Here is a 15,683-nt window from a genome sequence, read left to right on the forward strand (position 1 = left end):
GAATAAATAATAATTCCTTTTCTTGATTTCACACCCACACCCTGGGTACAAAATCTCAATGCTTGGGTTCTTTGCCCACATGGTGCAAACTCACACAAACCCAAGCATAGGTGGTTTGATAGTGGTGACTCCTCCATCAATAGAGATCCAGTCTTGTAGAAGCACATTTCACTTAACTTTGCACTTTCATTGTTGGAATGGATTTGAGATATGTTGAGAAGCTTCATTGATACTTTTCTCCCAAAGAACTCTTTGAGATCATCTCTTATGTCTTCAGTGAAATCATTTAAATCCAAAACATTTTTCGATATCACCGCAACCCCTTTAATTTTGTGTTGTGTAGATGTAAACATGATGTTGTAGGCAAACAACTGTGCGACTTTATACATTGTTGGGTGTTTCAATCGCTTATGCCTGCTAGCATAATGGAAGAGATTGGAGGTCAATGTCTGCATACAAATATAAAACGGAATGATTTTTATAGTCGTGGAACGAACAAAGAAAGAAGTCACGATAGGTATGAGAAGACCACCTTTGTACTGGAGTTCTTTAAACTAAAAACAATCACCAGCCCAAAGTTTGTACAAGCGACATTAGAGTTTGGAAAACTTGTGAAGAAGATAATAGTTTTCTTGTATGGCAACTCATTGACCAAAACTATGCACGAAAGTCCTATTTTATGAGATTCATTTTGTCTAATTTGGTAACTAGCAAGGTTAGCAATGTGTACGAGAGCTATATTTCCCACAAACATAAGGAAATCAATATTTTCTGCATTGATTCTCCTAACATGCATTGTTTGCCTAATCTTGTTGTAGGCTCCAAATATCGTTGAAAGCACCACCTCGTGTGTGCAATGCTCCATGGCCCTTTTGTTTCCATCAGACACAACAAACCGTAAGTTACCTTGATTGGAAAAGCTATTGTATATAGTTGTCACCCTATCACTTCTATATGATGCTACAAAAAATATGCGTTGAATTCCTTGACCGAAAAGTGCGAAGACTAATTGCTTTCATACCCAAAGGAATTTCTTTCTTATCAAATCATTTCCGTCTGCTCATATTAAATATAAAGTTAAATATATGCCCATCCAATCCACATAGGATCATCACCAATGGGATTTATATCAAACTCAATGACCAAATGTTTCTCCAATTTCCAGATAGACAATATTACCCCTTCAGTGGCCAAAAGAACTTAAAGAACATTGTGACTACAATTATAGAAAATCCAATGGGTACTATCAAATATGACCAAATCTCCTTTTTGCCCAGTAGCTTTGTTGATTCGTGCTCATTACTATAGACTTCAAGAGAAAACCTTCTTTAATTGCTCCAAAGCAGGAAACAACTTGACCTTATGCTTGACTTTCATCTAAAATACAAAAGTTCGTTATAAGATTGATATTTACATATCTTTCCAAAACTTCTACATGTGAGCTTGAAATGACTAGCTACTGATGCAATTTAATAAGTTATAAATCTCCATAGCTCGACCTTATGTACACAAATCCGTTATCTAAATAAGTTGTTGAAGCAACAGATGTTTTTCCCAGAAGTTCTAGGTTGAAACTAGTAACCCTTTCCCCTTGACATATGACAGGCAATTGAAAAATCCTCGGGATCACCTAGAAGTATCAAGCAATTGAAGAAGCCTTGAGATCACCTTCAAGGTGTCAAGAACCATCTGCAAACCATAAGCATTAGTGATAATCATAGAATTAGGTTTGGCAGGCACTGCAATAAAAAATTGTCTCCTCACTATGAATATCTAAAACAAACAACCAAAATGTTGGCCTTCACACAAGTACGCAGAAGATTATTCATTCAAATTACTATGACATGACTATATTGAATTACTCTAAACAATTTGATATGTGGATAGCTTCAAGGCTATCTTAGCTAACCCTTGTCACAAGTTCTTAGAGTAAGTCTGCTTGATTTTCTATTTCAAAAGCCCTCTCTCTGGAGAGAGGGCTCCCATCATGGGAATTCAATGTGTTATGGTCGAATTTCTGACTAAAATAATTAAAGGCATCTGTTGAATTCAATGTGTTATGGTGTAAATACAGACTGAAACAATTAAATTGCATTTGTTGATGTGTAGTAAGTTATATTTACTACAATCCATCAAAATTGTGGATACATGAAATACAAAATGGATTATCCCCCTTTATATAACAAAACTCAAAGCCAAGTATGTTTCATATTATGATTAATTATTGCATTCAATCCTCCAGTTTAAATTGTATATTGATTTTAATATCTTATTATGTATTTGTTATAGATGTCTTGTTGTGGTGAGCACGAGTAAGTGGAATACAAAATAGATTATTTATCATTATATAACAAACTCTAGATGAGATGTGTTTGCTATTATGAATAATCATTGGTTTTTTAATATGCTTACCATTTCTATCTTGGTTTGGATTTTAATGTTATTCACCCCACTTTTTTTCGTTTCAGGTGAGGAGAGGACACCACAGTAGAGATAATGTGCAAAGGGGAAGTTTGCATTTTTTGTTTGTTATTGTCTACATGTTTTGTTTTTGTTGAGTTTGAGCATAGGCATGCTTTTTGTTGTACTCCTTTAGCTTTGTTTTACATTTTTTTCTCATTTCTTGTAGTTTGGTCTTCTATTTGTTTATTGGATGTGCAATAGGAAAGGACGGCAACAAGTAGAGAAATCAAAGAGATAATATGGAGCTTCTCATTCCATAAATGAAGGTGAATCACCCTAACTATATGCAATGCATTTAACTCACAATTATCTTTCGCTCATTTGTGAATCCATTTGCTTGCTTTTCAATTTATTATATGTTTTATATGTGGTCTCACACTCAACTATATCGATCTGCTTTGTGTAGTGAGCGACCACAACTGTGTAGTCTATGAAGGTCAAGGTGAAGATATCCTAGACATTCTACTAATGCAGCTTGGATGATTGGTAAGCCATATTTTTTCCTACATAAGAATATTGTCCTTTAATCGACTAAAATATTTGTTTTTTGTGAATCAATTTATCCTTTTGTCATGCCTTCAAGGTAGTATGATCTTGTTAATGGATGTGGGGTTTGAGATTTTCCAAGGACATTGACACAGAATGATTATAGTTGTAGTGTCTCAGATGGTGCAGTGTATGTGTTCTTTCTCCACGTCACATGCACACCCCCAGACAACATGCCTTGTAGAGGAGGTGGGTAAGGTCGAGAAGACAAGTATACTAACCCTTCAACCAATCAACCATCGTGCTAACATATAATCACTGCCTTGTGGACCCGGGGATTTTGGGTGTTCAATATGTTTAGATATGCTTAGATTCCTTTTCTGAAAAATTTACATCTTATGAAAATATTGTTTGTATTACTTGTAGTAGTACATTTAGATTATAAAAATTATATTTTTTTGAGATATAGCACAGAATATAACTAGACTTGAACTAAGTTGCATGACAAGCTCATACCTTCAAACTTGCTACTTTAAATTCTATTAGAAATCTAATATTTTATTTTATATCTAGTGCAAATGGCTTGTTCCATTGAGCATGAATACATGAAATACAAAATTGACTCTCCCCTTTTATATAATAGTCTTAAGGAAAGGTGTGTTTCTTATGACGATTAATTATTGCATTTGACTCTTTAGTTTAACTTATATAATGATTCTAATATCTTATTTTGTATTTGTTGTAGATGGCTTGTTTTGATGAGCACGAACAAGTGGAATACAAAAGAGAGTGTCCATAGTTATAAAACAAATCTAGGGCAGGTGCGTTTTCTTTTATGAATAATTATTGGTTTTGAAATATGTTTACCATTACTAATTGTATGCATATTTTAACCTTATTCAACCCACTTTTTTTCCTTTCAGCAGAGGACAACACATTATAAGAGAGATGATGTGCAAAGGGGATATTTGCAAAAAGAATTTGTTCTTATTTGGATGTTTTGTTTTCTGAGTTTGAGCATGGCCATGCTTTGAGTTGTACTTTTTTTTTTCCGTTGTTTTTTTTGGCTCAAGTTTTGTAGTTTGGTCTTGGTTTCATTTGTTGGGTGTGCAAAAGGAAATGAAGGAAGCAGACAGAGAAAATGGAGGTTATTGTTCATAAATGAAGGTGAGTTAACATACCTATATGCAATGCATTTCACTTAAAAGTATCTTTTGCTAATTTGTGGCTCCACTTGTTTGTTATTTTATTTATTATGTGTTATCTATGCTCTCATAATCAACTATAATGATCTTCTTAATGTAGTGAACGACTACAATTGTATAATCTACAAAGGTCAACTAGTGAAGATACACTAGAAATTCTACAAACTTGACAAAAAGGATGGGTGAGCCATACTTTTATCCTACAAAATACTATTGTCCTTTAATGCACTAGAATATTTGCCTTTTGCACAACGATTTATCCTAAAACTTTGATATGAAATAAATAGAAAAGTTATACTTGAGGTTCTCATCCTTATTGCTTATTTTTCATGATTGTGGCTAAGATAATATTAGCCAAGGGAGGTTAGGTATGTGTATGCTTAATTCAAGCGTAAGCTTGTTGATTTTTTCACGACACTCAAGAATTTGGTTTGAGTCTAAAATCACGAACAAAAACACACTCAAATGCGACAACACTTCTACTTTGCATAATGAAATAAAACACATCAGTGAATCAACTAGTGTGCATGATAATTTTTAACTTTTTAAACCCTCTACTTGTTATATTACAAACTATAATACAACAATCTTAGGGCTCTCGTACTAGGGATCATGGCCCTTAAATACAACCCTGATACAAGGACACAACTAAGGCTTGGTGTCAACTACTATGACCACCAATCTACCCTAAACAAAGTATGCTTGAACTACTTGTTGACAAAACACTCTATAGCCCTTCCTGTCCATGTACCTTGAACACATTTGGTGGGTCCTTTTTGCCTCCCAATTTGTTGATCACTGCACTAGCATCTTTAGCTACCACTGTCAATGATCACAACTCCTTTTGTGTCACCGAACTTTGGCTCACGGATATGCCCACTAGCAGCCTTCTAGCTCCATTAAGAAGTCTGCTCCTTGGGTCTTTTGGATATGCCTTCTTGTCAACCATATGGCTCCTTTCATAAGTTGAACTAGGGCTCCATTACTCTGCCTCCTAACAGCCCATTGATTTCTATCACGAACACAGTACTTGAGGTCTTCTAGACTACCCACTTGTCAACGTCCTAGATGCTCCAGAATGCTACACCTAGGTCACACCAGATCTAGCTCTCTTGGCTGCCCTTTCATCCTTCAAAGCTCAACCCTTATGGCTTCCAAAAATACCCATACACAGTCAACACCATGACTAATCTAGGGCTTCCATGACTACTCTGGGGCTTCCAAGACTGCCCTTTCTTCTACAATTTGTCTCCTTAAATTGTTTAGATCTAGGGCTATTCCAAACAACCCACCAAAAGTGATAAGATGCTTTTTAAAAGGATTCCAAAATTACCCATACATAGTCAACACCATGACTAATCTAGGGCTTCTAAGACAACCCTTTCTTCTGCAATTTGTCTCCTTCAATTTTCGAGATCTAGGGCTTTTCCAAACAAGCCACCAATAGTGATAATGTGTGTTCTATATCCATGTTCTTAGGGCTAATTACAATTGTTTTTCAAACCTTTGAACAAACCTTCTCTTTTCCTTTACTACATCACCCTTTTCGTTGTCCTTACATCTCAAACTTCTACCCTCAACAAAGAGTCATTTGCCTCCCTTCCTAGGGTCTCGACCCTCTTCATTCAGCACAGATTTGGGTTATTCTTTCACTGAGATTTGGACAGACCATAGGATGGCTCTCTGCATAGGAAGAAACCCTAACTAGGGCATATCAAAATTGTTGTCCAAAACCTCATGGACAACCCTCCAACCTTAGAAATCTATCTTCTTGAGGACGCTACCACTTAGCCCCCAAGCAACCATAATTTGGTCATTTTTTTCACTGATATCCTAAGCCTTGCTACAGATCTTTGAGGCCCCAAATCTAGGGTTACTTCAGAGCTGCAATACCCTTCTTCCAGCCATGTACTTTTGCATTGGTCCTTTAAGGCAAGCAGTGTTACTCCAACTTTCCTCCAATCATCACGACATACCAAAACAACCTTATTCTAGGTGTTTTGGCCCTCTAATAAGGTACAAGACTTTATGGTTAGATCACAGATGTGCCACTGCTATTAGCCCAGAACTTTCGGCCCTTTTCCACAAGTCTCTTCCACTACTTGGATGCATAGACTTTCCCATTGAAACCCTCACCAAACTCAGCCAACATCCTCCTTGAAATTTTCCTCCAATCCTCACGACATACCAAAACAACCTTATTCTAGGTGTTTTGGCCCTCTAATAAGGTACAGTACTTTATGGTTAGATCACAGATGTGCCACTGCTATTAGCCCAGAACTTTCGGCCCTTTTCCACAAGTCTCTTCCAGTACTTGGATGCATAGACTTTCCCATTGAAACCCTCACCAAACTCAACCAACATCCTCCTTGAACTTGAACCAGAGCATGAGAAAAAAAGACAAACGACTCCCTGAGGTATGCGGCCTCCTTGGATCCATCCTCACTTGAGAAGAATTGCAATTGTTGGATAATCAAATGAGTTTCACAACTTCCTTTCTTATAGTTTTCTCATGAGGTTAGAATTTGCTCTCAAATCGTGTCTTTCCAAGCCTAGGCCGACTTGAAGTTTCTAGACAAACCCCAACTAACTTAAGGAAAATTAATTTCTTCATTTGATCAAGACCCTTCATCGTAGCCTTAGGTCGTTCGCCACAATGAATAAATAATAATTTCTTTTCTTGATTTCACACTCACACCTTGGGTACAAAATCCCAATGCTTGGGTTCTTTGCCCACAAAAGGGCAAACCCTTTTCTGGTGAAAACTCACACAAACCCAAGCATAGGTGGTCTGACAGTGATGACTCCTTCATCTGTAGAGATCTAGTCTTGTAGAAGCACATTTCACTTAACTTTGCACTTCCATTGCTGGAACATATCTTAGATATGTTGAGAAGCTTCAATGATACTTTTCTCCCAAAGGACTCTTTGAGATCGTTTCTGATGTAAATCCAAAACATTTTTCTATATCACCGCAACCCCTTTAATTTTGTATTGTGTATATGTAAACATGATGTTGCAGCCAAACAACTGTGCGGATTTATACATCATTAGGTGTTTCAATCGCTTATTCCTGCTAGCGGAATGGAAGAGATTGGAGGTCAATGTCGTCATACAAATATTAAACTAGATGATTTTTATAGTTGTGTAGTGAACAAAGAAAGAAATCACGATAGGTAACAGAAGACCACCTTTGTATTGGAGTTCTTTAAGCTAAAAACAATCTCAAGTGAAAAATAATCACCAACACATAGTTTGTATAAGCGACATTAGCGTTAGGAAAAAATTGTGAAGAAGATAACAATTTTTTTGTATGAACTCATGGACCAAAACTATGCGCCAAAGTCCTATTTTATGAGATTCATTTTGTCTGATTTGGTAACTAGCAAGGTGTACAAGAGCTATTGCACCCACAAACATAAGGAAACCAATGTTTTCTGCAGTGATTCTCCTCACATGCATGGGTGGCCTTATCTTGTTGTAGGCTCCAAATATCGTTGAAATCACCACAATTATAGCCTCATGCAAAAATGAAACCAAAATGTTGGGAAACTTATAGCCAGATTTGCTTTTTCTCTTACTCAAGTTTAAATTAAAGGTTGAATGTTGGTTTTTCTCAAAACAATGGTGGGCGTGTACTTGCCAAATGACTAGTATTGGTCTTGCAAATGTAGTCTTGGGAGGATCCCAATTCTCTTTCAACATTTTTCTTCATCATTTCCATCTTTTTGTCCATCTATTTTATGCTTGATTTACTCTATCAACAATTGGTGGTGGATGTTGAGAGCAGTTGCATTTTCTTCAATTTTTTAGTTGTAGTACTCTCTATGTTAGCATCCAAGTAGACCCATAAACCTTCCACAACCCTCTCAAAACAATGGTGGGCTTGTACTTGCCAAATGACTAGTATTGTTCTTGCAATTGCAGTCTTGGGAGGATCCCAATTCTCTTTCAACATTTTTCTTCATCCTTTCCATCTTTTTGTCCATCTATTTTATGCTTGATTTACTCTATCAACAATTAGTGGTGGATGTTGAGAGCAGTTGCAATTTCTTCAATTTTTGAGTTGTAGTACTCTCTATATTAGCATCCAAGTAGACCCATAAACCTTCCAAAACCCTCTCTCGAGTCTTGAGGTTTTGGACATCCCAAAGAAGGCTTAAATGCGTTGATAGTCTTTTTGGAGGCATAAGTGTTGAAGTGAAAAGAAAAATTTTTCAAACACCAAGCAAAATTGTGCCAAAATCAAACTTGGCCTAGAGAATGTTGACAAAGACATTGTTGGTGGGAAGTGGCCTCTGATTCATGTAGAATCAAAGGAAAATTTCTAATACAGAATAGCAAGATAAAAAGGAAAGAAAAAAGAGCTAAAGCAAATTAGCAAATACCCTTATCAAACTTAAAGGTGCTTGAAGATATTTCGTTGTATGTGATACATGGAAAACATCTTGGATGAAAGCCATCATCCTTCACGATGGCCATGATAATCCAAACTAGTCAATTTATTGCTCGTGTCATGTTATGAGGGCTCAGATGCCCTAAGCAATAAAGTTTGAGTATCTAGCGTAATTTGCTAATTGACCTCAACATTATAACCTTGGGCCATTTGAGTAAATATTGTATGATCAAAGAAAATTAATTGATACTTTTCATCCCCTGATAATATAATGTAATTTGCTAATTGAACTCAACATTTTAACCTTGGACCACTTAGAGTAAATATTATAATCAAAGAAAATTAACAAGGCCTTGCATCTTTGAGTTGCTTGGAATGTTTAATGTTTTTAGGTATAACATTGTTATTAGTTGGCATTTTTACATATTGCCCTCTTCATTTTTGAGTGGGGCAAGAACTCTCAATCAGGGTTCAAATGTTATGAGCATGGGTTTCCATCCTCTGTTGCTAATTGAACTAAACATTATAACCTTGGGCCACTTGAGTAAATATTATATAATCAAAGAAAATTAACAAGGCCTTGCATCTTTGAGTAGCTTGGAATGTTTAATGTTTTTAGGTATAATATTGTTATTAGTTGGCATTTTTACATATTTCCCTCTTCATTTTCGATTGAGAGGCAAGAACTCTCAATCAGTGTTCAATTGTTATGAGCATGGGTTTCCATCCTCTGGCAGCGAACAATCCTGCCAGGTGATTTCAAATTCCATTCAATACAATTCTTTATTTAAATAAATTCCTGAAGTTAATTTGGAAGATGTACCTTTTATCTTTATATATATGAGGTTCAAATAATTTAAATAAATTGAGTTAATTTGGAAGATGTACCTTCTATCTTTATAAATATGTTTACACTAACTAGTGGTTCAAATTTGGATCGCTTGCTTTGTCAGTTAGTTGGAACAAATGTTGGTGACATTGCAATTTGGGGAGTGGCATCTCAGCAAAAATTAGCCTGCAGGACCTTTAAGGGTTGGGAAATTTTTGCCTGTTTGATTCCCATGCAGGTAGATGTTTTTTTCATAAATTAGTTCTCTACAATTTGGGTAGTGGCATCTCAACAAAAATTATCCTGCAGGACCTTTATGAATTGATCATGAAAAGATTTTAGAATCTTTACTAGAGTTGATCATTAGCATTGGCCTTAGGTAAACTCTTATACATATTTTGTTATGTTTTCTTAAGTTGCTCTTGTGAAAAATCCAGTTGGGCCTTAGGTAAACTCTTAATATATATTTGGTTATGTTTTATTAAGTTGCTCTTCTGAAAAATCCAGTTGTATCAATGAATTGTTGTATTTTAGCCAAAATTGGGCCGTCCTGGCTAACTTAATCTATACTCTATATTCATTAATAAGATGTTTTGATATCATTTCCTTCTTTATACAACAATGTGAATGATTTGTAATAATGCCATCTACAAATGCCTCTGGCCTCTTTGCATTTTTTATTAGGCTCTTTTCTGAAATATATAATCATTTGTATTTTTTATTAGGCTCTTCTCCTGTGGAACAAGTAAAGTTGGTGATTTATACTTGGTTGAGTGAAATGAAAGTGAGGGAACAATCAAGCGGACATATTCTAGTTTTAGGAAGCGTTCCTTAGGTGTTGTGCAATTTGATACAACCAAGAATAGATTCTTGGCAGTTGATGATGAATTTCAAATAATGTTTTGGGACATGGATAACACCAATATCCTCAACAATTGATGTTGAGGGCAGTTTGGTAAGAAGTTATTTTTGAAGACGAGGATGGTTTTTTTTCAAAGTTTGAGAGAGTGATTTTCAGAGAGAGAAAGAAAGAAAAAAAAAAAATCTCATCAAGTTTTCTTGATCACGTCTCAATGCATAATCTTTGCTTTATTTCCAAAAAGCTCCAGGCTAGTCCTCACCTTCGTTTCAGTTAAGATGGTTCCCTGTTGGCAGTCACAACGAATGACAATGGCATAAAGATCTTAGCCAACGCAGAGGGATTTCGCTTAATTTGCATGCTGGAGAGTAGATCCTTTGAGGGAACGAGGGTGCCACCAGAGACAATGGAAACAAAGGTAAATTGCTTCTTCCATGCACATTTACTATGTACATGAACTGCTAATTAATGGCAAAGTTGGAAAAGTTTAAACTCTAACTAGATCATTTTTACTATGCAGACTTCAATTGTGAATGCCATGCCTCCTGCAGTCACTGCCCCTGGTTCTCTTAGCAGTGCTATAGAACGTTCGGGCAAACTTCCAGCTGCATTGTCAAATGACCTATTTTGTATAAGAGCTTTCTCCTATAATTGTTTCTTTAGAATCTAGCGTATTTGTCTAGCCAAGCCATATTCAGTTTAGTTGGTTACATATATCTTATCATTTTCTAAACTTTCACTCCAGAGTCCAGATATTGTTGCTTTCAACTTTCCATATAGCATAGGATTTTGTTCTTTTCCCCTTTCAAATGTTCTATTAGCCATTATTTTGGCATATCTTTAATAGGAATAGGATGATATGATCAATGAATTCTAACAATTATCTGACCCTCTAGACAACATGTGTGCAGAGTAGTTAGGAGTATAGACAGCAGTCGGACCCCAGATCTTCTAGAGGAGGTCACAGACAAGAGAAAGAACTGGAAATTGACTGAAATCACTGATTCGGGTCAGTGCAGGTCTCTCAGGTTGCCTGACACAATGCATGCGAGCAAGGTATGCAATCGTCCTTTTATTATTAAAAAAAAAAAAACATTAAAGGCTGACATTACAACTTTATGTGCTACAAATTCTGTCCATACTGATCGAAACAAGTAGTGTGCTATTTCTTGCAGGTGGTAAAATTGATATACACCAATTCCGGTGTTGTTGTTCTAGCTCTGACATCCAATACTCTCCATAAGCTATGGAAATGCCCGCGGAGTGACGGGAATCCATCCAGAAAGGTGGGGTTCTTTAGTAGTTTTTGTTTGTTTCCTTTTTATTTTAGCTTGTTTTATTTATTTATTTGTTTATTGTAATTTGGATATATAATTTGCAGCTTTATTTTTTATGTTGTAATGGGGTTCTTTAGTAGTTTTTTGTTTGTTTCCTTTTTATTTTAGCTTGTTTTATTTATTTATTTGTTTATTATAATTTGGATATATAATTTGCAGCTGTATTTTTTTATGTAGTAATGGGGTTCTTTAGTAGTTGTTGTTTGTTTTCTTTTTATTTTAGCTTGTTTTAATTATTTATTTGTTTATTATAATTTTGGATATATAATTTGCAGCTCTATTTTTTATGTAGTAATGGGGTTCTTTAGTAGTTGTTGTTTGTTTCCTTTTTATTTTAGCTTGTTTTATTTATTTATTTATTATAATTTTGGATATATAATTTGCAGATGTATTTTTATGTAGTAATGATTGACGAGTAACTGAGAGCTAGTATTTTGTTCCACCGTCTACTGCGAGTATTCCACCCCAAGCAGCCAGCTATTGTGATTGTCATGACATTGGCCATACAAATCCAGAAGAAGACGCCGCTTGTATAGCTTAGAATGATTCCTTTATGATGTCTACTTCCGGTGGCAAGGTCTCCTTATTCAATATGATGACATTTAAGGTAAGAGAGCCTTTTACGTAAAGAGCAGTTTCATTTCAATGTTTCCGATGATATATATAATTTCAGTTTTGATATTTTGGTCTGCTTAGGGTTTATTATCTAATGTCTCACCTTTAACTTTCAAATTATGGGCGTAACGGGTTAACTTCAGGATCACTCTAGGTTCTTGTGTAATGTTCCTCGCTATAGGTTAAGAATTCAAAGGCTCCCAATTTATCTAAATCACTGGTTTCATGGGATACTAATTAATGATTCATTGCAGGTCATGACAACTTAGCCACATTTATGGCTGTCCACCCTCAGCACCTGCACAATAACATCATTGCAATTGGCATGGAGGATTCATCAATTCAAATATACGATGTTTGAGTTGATGAGGTGCTGCCTGTGAATGTATCTTTGAATTTAAAATACTTATATTTTTCTTCATTGTGTCGTTTTATCAAAAATGACCTAAGTGGCATGCTTTGAACTTGCTGCAATTTTTATAGGTAACAACAAAGCTCAAAGGCCACCGAAAGAAAATCAGGCCTGACTTTTTCACATGTTTTGAATGTGTTGGTATCTTTTGGAGCTGATGCCCAGGTATATGGTTTCTCTTATTATTATATGTAGTCTGACTCCGTGATGTTCACTTTAAAGTTCACATAAATTTACCGAGTAGAAATGTTCATGTACTCACAACCACGTCTTTTGGCAGTTATGGGGCATAGATGGTGGGACAAGCGAAAGTCAAAAGTTGTACCAGTACAGCCAGGAAGATCATCACTACCAGTGGGGATACAAGAGTACAGTTTCATAACATCAAATTCATTTGCTGGTTGTGCAAGAGAGCCAGATTGCAATATATACTGCTTCCAAGTTGGAGCGCTTGAGCTATGTAATTACTTGTAAGCGGTGTTGAATTCAAACATAGACAGTTATATAATGTCACCTACCTTATGCATCTGATTGGATGACCTTGTTACATGGTTGCATTGCAGTGGTCTCCTCATGATTCCCTATCTGTTCTTATTTCAAAGTGCTATATACTCATGTGACAACGTCCTAGTTTATGTGAGCTTCTGTGATGGTGCAGTTGGAGTATTTGATGCAGAAAGCTTGAGGCTTCACTGTGGCATTGCACCCGCTGCATATTATTCATTTACCATCGGGAATGAACAGGTAAATGAGCTCCTTCATTCTGTCATGGTTGATACATCTGTTTTTCAGATTTGACTTTTGACAAGGCATATTATGATTTAATTTATTGTTTGGTTATTCATGCAGTAGTAATGCCTATCCTCTAGTCGCTGCATCATTGCATCAGATCCGAACCGAATCGATTTTCTCTTAGAATAAGAGATGGAGGAGTTCTTGTTATTGAGCCTTCAGAGTAAGAAGGGAAGTGGGGTGTTAGTGATAATGGAACTGTCGGGTCAAATCCAACATTAATTAACCAAGGTTCGGAACCCCACCCGCAAGGTAGTTCAATGGAAACATAAGAACAATTTGAAGTACACTGTACTACTTCGTGTCTATCGACTCTTTATTTACAAGAATACCATGAATCATGGTAGGGTCTTGCCAGTGAAATGCCTCACTTGTGTTCAGTTGTTGAGGCATTCTACCAAGATTGTAATTTTCATCCGATATTGTTCAGCACTGTAGATGGAGGTTAAGCAATTGTAAATGATACCTAAATGAGTATCTAGGTGCAATCCTGGTCAGTATATTCTTTATAGGTCGTGTAAAAATTTTGAAGTCTGTCATTAGAGCATAATTCATGAATGTTCTTTCCGAGGGTTTCTCAGTGTCTATCTTTGAAACCCTTTTTTGAACCATATGAGTTTTTTTCATCTGTTCATGTGCATTCGGACCAACGTGGTTTATGCGGAAGCTTTGTCATTGTCTATTTCCTTTCAGACCACTCTATCTGGAAAAAGAAACCACTCCCATCAGCCCACCAACCCGCTAGCGATAAAAGCAGCACGAGGTACAGGAGACATATGATCAGCCCAGCAATCGAAAGAGGTCAATAGGTCGGGCAGCTATAGGTCTTCACGATATTATATGATCCTACAACTAGGCTTATAGCGATACATTTTCATCACCTGTGCAAGCCTGATTAGCCAACCAGGCTCACGAGGTTTCATTTTGGTGAACAATCAGACCAGCAGTATGGGTTGCTGGTGGTTCTCGATCTTGAACTGTAGGTGTGCTGCCTGCGGGAATATTATATTTATTAACAGAATCAGCATTTTAGCATTTTTGGGTTGAATGCCATTGGAACTCAGATTGAAGTAATGAAAACATTAATTATGCACGAGTTTCTGCAATGGACTTAACGAACTTTTTTCTTGTTTGATGACTATTGTTTACTATTGTTTAAACATATTGCTTTTGTAATTGACTCAACGAACTCTCTTGTTTGATGACTATTGTTTAATCATATTTACACATATCTACGGAAAGCAGGAATCTTTCAGGTGATGGGATAATGCTCATATAGCAAGAATCTTTCAGTTGATGGGATAATGCTAATATTTTTCATTGTTACAGCCTTTGTGTTTAGATAGCAAGAATCTTTCAGTTGATGGGATAATGCTAATATTTTTCATTGTTGCAGCCTTTGTGTTTAGTTTTTGATGGACTCTCTGAGGGGAGAGATCCTTCGCAAGTTGTAATGTGTCTTGTAATATCTCACATTTTGGATAAATTGTAAAAGTTGTAATGTGTCTTGTAATATCTCACATAGAGATCCTTCCTTCGCAAGTTGTAATGTGTCTTATAATATCTCACAATTTGGATATCAGTTTAATAGGAGGCTTCATTTATACCAATGCCATTGGTAGTTGGGTTTTATCTTACTTGCATGCGCATGCGCTTTTCAGTTGATGGGATAATGTTCATATTTTTCATTGTTGCAGTCTTTGTGTTTTGCTTTTGATGGACTCTCCAAAGGGAAAGATCCTTCCTTCGCAAGTTGTAATGTGTCTTGTAATATCTCACATTTTGGATATCACTTTAATAGGAGGCTTTTTGGATATCACTGGATATCACTTTAATAGGAGGCTTCATTTAAGCCGATGCCATTGGTAGTTTGGGTTTTATCTTATTGATATCAGTTTAATAGGAGGCTTCATTTAAGCCGACGCCATTGGTAGTTTGGGTTTTATCTTATTTACCAGTCTTGACAATAGTTTGGGTTATCACTTTAATAGGAGGCTTTTTGGATATCACTGGATATCACTTTAATAGGAGGCTTCATTTAAGCCGATGCCATTGGTAGTTTGGGTTTTATCTTATTGATATCAGTTTAATAGGAGGCTTCATTTAAGCCGACGCCATTGGTAGTTTGGGTTTTATCTTATTTACCAGTCTTGACAATAGTTTGGGTTTTATCTTATTTACCAGTCTTGACAAAAGTTACTTTCAAATTTAAAAGTCGTTCCAACTTGAAGCTTTAATTCCCTGCATGTTTCATTGTTTCCTCTTCGAAGTTGTAATGTGTCTTGTAAT

General features: G+C 36.0%; 1 pseudogene across 1 annotated transcript in view; it reads left to right on the plus strand.

Annotated features, from left to right (window-relative positions):
- LOC149140021 (protein TOPLESS-RELATED PROTEIN 2-like) overlaps nucleotides 1–14,502 on the plus strand; it is a 117,738-nt pseudogene extending 103,236 nt beyond the window's left edge. The window contains exons 2-11 of the transcript XR_016265058.1: nucleotides 10,535–10,656; nucleotides 10,759–10,850; nucleotides 11,150–11,294; nucleotides 11,414–11,524; nucleotides 12,006–12,105; nucleotides 12,445–12,560; nucleotides 12,674–12,747; nucleotides 12,871–13,062; nucleotides 13,166–13,373; nucleotides 13,472–14,502. The product of XR_016265058.1 is annotated as a protein TOPLESS-RELATED PROTEIN 2-like (transcript). The remainder of the gene's footprint in view (nucleotides 1–10,534; nucleotides 10,657–10,758; nucleotides 10,851–11,149; nucleotides 11,295–11,413; nucleotides 11,525–12,005; nucleotides 12,106–12,444; nucleotides 12,561–12,673; nucleotides 12,748–12,870; nucleotides 13,063–13,165; nucleotides 13,374–13,471) is intronic.
- Nucleotides 14,503–15,683: the final 1,181 nt, after the last annotated feature.

This window comes from Pinus tabuliformis, chromosome X, assembly GCF_031772625.1.
Source record: "Pinus tabuliformis cultivar Carrire ecotype Pingquan chromosome X, CPIR1, whole genome shotgun sequence".
NCBI classification, from domain to species: domain Eukaryota; kingdom Viridiplantae; phylum Streptophyta; class Pinopsida; order Pinales; family Pinaceae; genus Pinus; species Pinus tabuliformis.